Source organism: Nicotiana sylvestris, chromosome 2, assembly GCF_000393655.2.
Source record: "Nicotiana sylvestris chromosome 2, ASM39365v2, whole genome shotgun sequence".
In the NCBI taxonomy this organism is placed as follows: Eukaryota; Viridiplantae; Streptophyta; class Magnoliopsida; order Solanales; family Solanaceae; genus Nicotiana; species Nicotiana sylvestris.
The window spans coordinates 101,197,344-101,204,887 of NC_091058.1; the positions used below are offsets into that span (position 1 = coordinate 101,197,344).

The 7,544-nt window shown below is 31.1% G+C and overlaps 1 long non-coding RNA gene across 1 annotated transcript; it reads left to right on the plus strand.

Moving 5' to 3' along the window:
* Positions 1–3,210: 3,210 nt before the first annotated feature.
* LOC104241006 (uncharacterized) lies at positions 3,211–6,482 on the plus strand. The gene is made up of 2 exons (XR_714604.2): positions 3,211–3,382; positions 6,144–6,482. It is a non-coding gene; the product is annotated as an uncharacterized lncRNA (long non-coding RNA).
* Positions 6,483–7,544: the final 1,062 nt, after the last annotated feature.

Sequence of the window (7,544 nt, forward strand, 5' to 3'; positions counted from 1 at the left end):
AGGTAGCTGTTGACGCCCGCAGCCCCTTGTCTCTCTTATCCTCTATCATTTATGTTTTCTTCGGACTGTTGTAATGGATTCCGTACTTTGTAGACCTATAGCAGATTCTGTAGTAGCTCATGACTTGTGACACCCCGGTTTGGGCTGTGTCGGGATGGTTCCTGCTATTGTTAACGTTAAAATTCCGCAATTTATGAGTATTATATTATATGTTATTACTGTTTATGATGATTAACTGTTTAAAAGAGGTGTTCCGTTTTGGTTTGGTTGGCCTTGTCTTCACGAGAGGCACCATCACGACCGGGTTCGGGAATTGGGTCGTGACATATTCACTAATATTGGAAGCTTTTCAACATATGACCTTTTTTTTACAATGGAAAAGACTTAAATTCACTCATAAACTGAGTGCAAATAGTTTGGCATACCACTATGACACTATATACAATCGAATCTCTTTATAACAATCATCCTCTATAATAATATTTTACTATAGTAGCCAACTTCTCTTTAATCAATTGCTCATATTATATTTTAACCCTCTATAACCACATTTTACCTATAACAATAGTGATAATCATTATTACAATACTTTGTTTTTGTTGTAAAAATTACCCCTCGATAATAACTCTACTCAAATATTGATTAATCTTGCATTTCACTGTAATGATCCTAATTCTGATTAATTATAGTAAAATTTTCAAAATTACTATTAATTGGTTGAGATAGAAGATTCAAATTTTAAGCTTGTAGACTTATCTTCTCCAATTGATCAAGTGTTATATTACTAGAAGTAATTGAAATCTCGAAAACAAACTACACTTCTAAGTTTTTTTCCATTAAATTTGAATTTTTTTATTGTACAATTAGTTTTCAAATACGTATGCGTTGGAGAATTTAATTGTTTGAAGGTACATTAAAACTAGTTACAATCAGAGGCGGAGCTAGGGTTTTAAGTTTATAGGTTCGGGATTCTAATATTTTTAAACTACTGGGATCTAAATAAATAAGAAAGAATTACAAGAAAATACACACGACTTCACACCATAACAAAAAATGACCCATGTTTTTAAAGTTTACCCGCTATACTCAGTTTGTATAGAATTTGAAGGAAAGATTTTAATCACTAACCTAGTTTTCTTTTTCCATACACGCCCAAAATGCTCTCTCTACATGTGCCTCTTCATTCTCTATAGGCCATCATCTTCTATCCTCTATATTTTTTTGATCTATCTCCCATATTCATCTTCTATCTTCTATAATTTTTAAATCTATCTTTCATCCTATCTTTTCTCCTCTCTAATTTCCAGATCTAATTTTCCTTAACTTTTTTTAATTCTCTCAAACTTTCCTAATGCAAAAAGATGAAAGTCTCGAGTAAGATGAAGAATATGAATTTAGTTGTTCATTTGAAAGGATTGAGGAAGAAAATATTTGACCCATTAATGATTTAAGTAATTTTGATTGATAAATCTCTGAGTCTCTTATTGTGAGCATTTGGTATCGAAATATAAGTCCCAAAAATTATAATTACGCCACTGATGAAGCTAAAGTTTTCAGATCTAGAAGTTTTCATTGTGAATTGGTGCTTCAATCCAGATGGATATTGACTAATAATAGTATTATTGATCGGGTGAGACAAAATTTAATAATTTGGGATTCATCTAGACCTATCTTGTGCAGATTGGTTCTTCTTCTTCTTCTTCTTCTTCTTCTTCTTCTTCTTTTTTCTTGTTCTTTTTGATAATATTGGTGTTAAAACAGAGGTGTAGTGATGGACATAAGGTATTTTTCAGTGCATATACTATATAACTGGTGTTTATACACACTTATACAAATATTGTATAATTATGTATAAAATAGGTATAAGTGTGTAGATTTGTGTATAATGATGTATAAATATATTTGCCACAGGGCAACACACTAAAAGGTGGCAACGACCAAAAGCGTAAGAGCCACTATCGCCAGCTTAAAATTTGAAAACTTGAGGGTCAAAGTGAACTCGAGTCGTAACCCGATTCGGAGACCGGATCCAAAATAGTTAACTATACATGCCTAAGGGTATAACATAAGAGCCACTGTCGCCAGCACAAAAAAAAAAACTTAGGGGTCAATTGAGCTCAAGTCGCAACCCGACTCGGAGACTAAACCCAAAATAGTTAAAGTGCAAATGCCCAAGGGCAAGGCATAAGAGTCATTGTCGCCCGCCCATGCAGAAACAAAAACTTGAGGGTAGAGTAGGCTCGAGTCAAAACCTGACTCGGAGACTAAAACCCAATTCAATGTATAAAGGTGTATATACATTATTATTGTATAAGAGGTCTTGATGAAAGTTTGACACTTTTTTTATATGGTAAATTTTGTGTTGAAATAAAGGTTTAATGATGGCTGGAAGTTTTTTTCTAGTGTAAAATATGCATGTCGAATTTATGTACATTTAGTGCATATGTTGTATACTCATACATATGTTTATATATATATATATATATATAATAACAATATACTCCCTTTTTTGGTAAATTTCGGATAAAAATAAGTCAAAGAGAGGGGAAAAAGTAAGGATTTAAAACCACGTGATGACTTGACATTAATCTGGAAGAGAAAAAAAGAAATAGGAGAAATAGAAAAAAAAAAAAGGAAAGAGATCATTATGAGATTGATGTCAGGCGATAATGTCAGTCAGGCAATGGTGTTAGAGGGCTTCATTGGCTATACGGATGAAAACTTAAAATGGTGGCTATGCGGATGAAGAGCACATATGTGGGCTGTACTTATGTGAAATTATCCCAATTAATAACTTATATATATTTCATAAATTTTTAAAGATAAATACAGAGTTCGAACTAAAACTATTGGGTTCGGCGAACCCGCTCGTGACACTCTAACTACGCCCTTGGTTACGATCACAATCATTAACAAGAAAGTGTAGAAATTGCAATAATATTTTAGCAACAACAATTATTTTATTGCTAAATACTAGTAATTGGCAACAACTTTATTTAGTTTTTTTGGTACATAATAAAATTTTTACCCATAAGTTTTTTCTTATTGCTAAATATTTTGATCTTGTCGCCCTATTTTTGTGGTATTATAATAAACTTAAAATATTAAGTAAATTGGCAATAATATGTTTCCGTTGTTGGCCAATATTTCTATTGTTAGCAAAATATCTAATTTTCTCAATAACTTATTTGGTTTCTGCACTATAATCATTTTTTATTTTTTTCACAAAAAGCTTATGCGGCAAAATTTTCCTCGTTTTCCTCTTTTGGCCTAACCCCTCCTTTTTTTGTTCCAAACTTCCCAAATTTCAACGCTTCAGAGCTGCTAAGTAGGAACGGAACGATGATCGGCCTTCCCTCAATCGACATTAGGGTTTGAAATGGTAAGCTTCTTCAACTCTCTCCAGTTACAGTTATTCAAGCTTAGGGCATTGATTTCTCATGTAAACATACAGAGCTTAGGGCTTTCCGCAATTTGAATGCGTCGTCCCTGGAGAGACGAACTTAATGACTTAGAATGCTAGATCTGAGAATTCTCAGAATAAATCATCTATTTAATATCAAAATTAGTATTTCTAATATGTGTTTCAATATAAAAAGGACCGACTTTTTTCAAAGTATAAGTAGGCTACGACATAACCTGCTTTGGAGGGTATCACAAAAACGATAGAGCTTCGCGGTGTAGATCCCTTTGACGCCATTTTCACGATAGTCATGTTTCTCTTTTCCTTCAAGTGAGATTCCTTTCTACTTTCATCAATACTCCTAATATATTATTCTCTTGACTAGTTATCTTGTTCAATTAAATTCTTCCAGTGCTACATTAAAGAGTTACCATTCCATCAAACCAAAAATTAGGGCTTGAAACTCTAAGCTAGTTTTATTTAAGTTTCAGTTGTTTTACTGGTAGGTTACATTTTGGAAAATAGCAAGTTTTGTCCTAATTCTCATGGGTACACTCCCTCCGTTAGCATATTCAATACGAGTTTCAGTATATTAGAGTAATGTTTGGAGGTTGATGCCTTGTTTCCAAGTTGGTCTTTGCTCTTTGATCGTATTTATATGTTTCTAATACCTTACTAGATTCATCTTCAATGACATATTTGTTGGGAAGAGTAAGGATTTAGTGACACTCTCAGGAACTCTATTAGAGGTAAGCTCTAAATATGAACTTGGAGATGAATTCCTATTCAGATTCGTATAGAAGTTGATCAAATTGTTGTAGAACATTGGCAGTACAAAATATTGGTCTTTGATTCATTTCTTTGAAGTTTCTTTATTTCTTCATTTCAAATGTATTCTGAAAGTTCTTTAGTGGACTATCTTAGTACTTCAGTTTAAGCAATATGCAAAACTATTTTCCTTACTTGTGGTATAGATAATATTATAAGAATGCTTGCATCTTGTGTTGTGTAGTATTATAAGTATAAACATACATGTTCGATATCTATGTTGGTATGAAAAACCTAAGGTTATGCATTTCTTGGTAATAGAAAGCATAGTTTACTTTTAATGGTCTCTTGTGTATGGTGATGTGGATTTTCAAGTTAATGTCCTTGGTGATGCAGTCATCTGGTGTAGAATTTTATTTTCCCACCAAATTCTCTGAATTTAGGCAACTTCTATTGAACTTGACAAGCTTTTGTTTGGGACACATAGAAGTGAATGAAGTTTTTATTGTAGAGATGTAGACCTTCTGTCACCTTTGTTCACCTTGTGTAGCTAATTTTAATGTATTAAAATTGAAGTCAAATAGGTTCAATTGAATTCGGTTAAAATTTTATATTCCACTCGATAAAGCACTTTAGTATTGTTTATCTATCTGCTATATCATTTTTTAATCTGAAAGTTCCTTTATGTTTTCGTGAATTCCAGTATATCTTGTGATGTTTGTTTATGGGACTGACCTATGGACATATTGAGAATGAATATGATTAGTAAATTTATTATCAGCTTCCAACTACTGTTGATTTCCATTTTCTAATCGTTATGTTGTTCTTGTTATTATCAGCTTCCAACAAATCTGTTTTCTTGTTCAACATTTTGGGGTCAACTGCCACCTAATTTTTCTAACTCTCGAGTAAATCAGATATATTTAATACAACTTACTATTTTATAGATTATTGTATTTAATTTCATATAATATCCATGATTGAAGGATTGATTAGATTTTATAAATATATAATTATCAAATAATTGCTAAATACATGTAGTTGCTATTATAAGTAGAAGAGGAGGCATAGAAATAACACTGAAATATTTCCAATGCCTTTAAAACTGACAACTGTTGTAAGGGATTAACAAAATTCTATTTCTTTTTCTTTCTCCTAATTTTGAAAGCTGGATGTGTTCATATGTCTTTTTGACCTTCGGATTGATGGAAATAATTTAGCTATTTTCACTTAGAAAGAAAAAAAAATGATGAAACCCAACTAAAACTACATTTGCTACATCTTTAGTGACAAGCTCTTTGTGTTTTGCTCATTTGATGTTTGGATACAGAGAATAGAGTTGGTAAAATCCGAAACTGTCTTCCTGAAATTACAGTGAACCCTTGGGACAGTAAATAAGAATTGAAATGTTAGGTATTAACATTATAGACAACATCATTCACGGACTAGTATAATATTTCAATGGTGTCATGCATAAATGAGTCAGGAAAGAAGACTTGAATTCACAAGCAATTGTCTGCTAGCTTCTTGATAGAAAAGGCCATTTGACTGCTTAATATGTGTTATCTTAATCACAGGTGTATGTTACACAAGTGAGTGCCTTTTTATTTTCTGAAACTTCTATCTTCTTTTTTTCTATCAGTAAATTGAATGAACGAGGATAAAAATAATACTATATATAATTGCTCTTTTAATTCACATCAGGTTTGATTCTAATATGAGAAAGCCTACAAAGATTACTTTTTCATTTTTATAGTTAGTAGTTAAGAAAATATTGATAGAGTTTATGCTGCCAAATAGAGTAGTTTGTGGATGTAAATTGTGATGATATACTAAGAATTGGTAAACTTTCACTTATGTTAAAGTTGTAATGATAAAGTTCAATTGTAATTTAGAAATTACTACTAATATATATGATCCATATTTTTTTTACATTATAAAAAGTATTTTGATTTTTTTTTTTTATAAATAGATGCAGATTCAACTTAAATCAAGGAAGGTTGTGCAAAAGCTAGATAAAGGTCTCAGAGAAATAAAGAAGTTTTTAGGAGAAAGATGATTTTAGAGATCCTAGTTGGTAAATGGACGTCAGGCAATTTCATCAAAGAGAAAACAAGTGGAAGGAACTCACAAAAGAGGAAAAAGTTGCAACATTGATTAGATTGCATAGTACTTTTCAAGATAATCAAATTTTTATTGTAGAATATATTAGTTCATCATAAATGCGACAAAAAATAGTCTTTGTCCCAAATTGCCTCATCAGTAATACAATATTTTTGACTATTGAATTATCTTTGTATTTTTTTTTAGAATTGTAATGGTCACTAATCATGACGATTTATATTTACATTTTTGTTTTGTCGCTAAAATTAATATTTTAGTGACGAGATGATACTTTTTACTTCAAAATTGTAAACCTTATTTATAAAAGCAAATACGTCGCTAATTTATACATTTAGGGACGAAATACTTTTTTGTCTATAAAAGGTATTTTTTAGTGACAGAATTGTGATTGTTCAACTGCAAAATATATATAACTTTAGAGACAATTTATGTTGTCACTAATGAAACTAAATAATTAGTGACAAAGTAATTTTGTCAGCATTAATAACCTTTTTAGCGATGAAGGTGCACTTTTAACTACGATTTTTATACTTTTTATGACGAACAAGTTTGTCATAAATACTATCACTTTGGGGATGAAAAAGGATTTCGTAGTTAATATAACTCTATTTAGCGACGAAACATAAAGTTGTCTATGTATATTATTAGTGACGGTGTTTTAGAAACAAAAGATTGACAAAACAAATTTTGTCACAAAAGATATGAATTTTAGGTGACAAAATAATTCATCATTGATAATCGAATTTGTTGTAGTGTAGCTTGATGTACATACATACATAGACACAGACATTACATACATACACACACACATTGCATACACAACACACACACAGAGCTCACACTCAGTCGGAAAGGATCAGATATCATTTATATTAGCTATAATATTGCTATAATTTCATGGAGGATAGAAATTACCAACTGTGTTTCACACTTGAAGACTTGGACAGCTGAACCAGAAGAGGAAATAATGTTACCAGATCTCAAATCCTGCAAAATTGAAGCATGTCAGAATAATTTTATAAAGGAAATAAACAAAAATAATCATAAAATATTTATTAAAAAAGGCATTATCACTCACTCAAAAAAGTATATACTTGAAAGAATTTCAAAATTTTCTTATTTAATCATCTGCTTCCATCCAGTCCCAATCAATATCATCAAACCCATCCTCCATTTCTGATGTTTTCCACCATTGTATCATGTGAATTTTGTGCATCAGATGAAGAATCAATAATATCAATGGGTACGT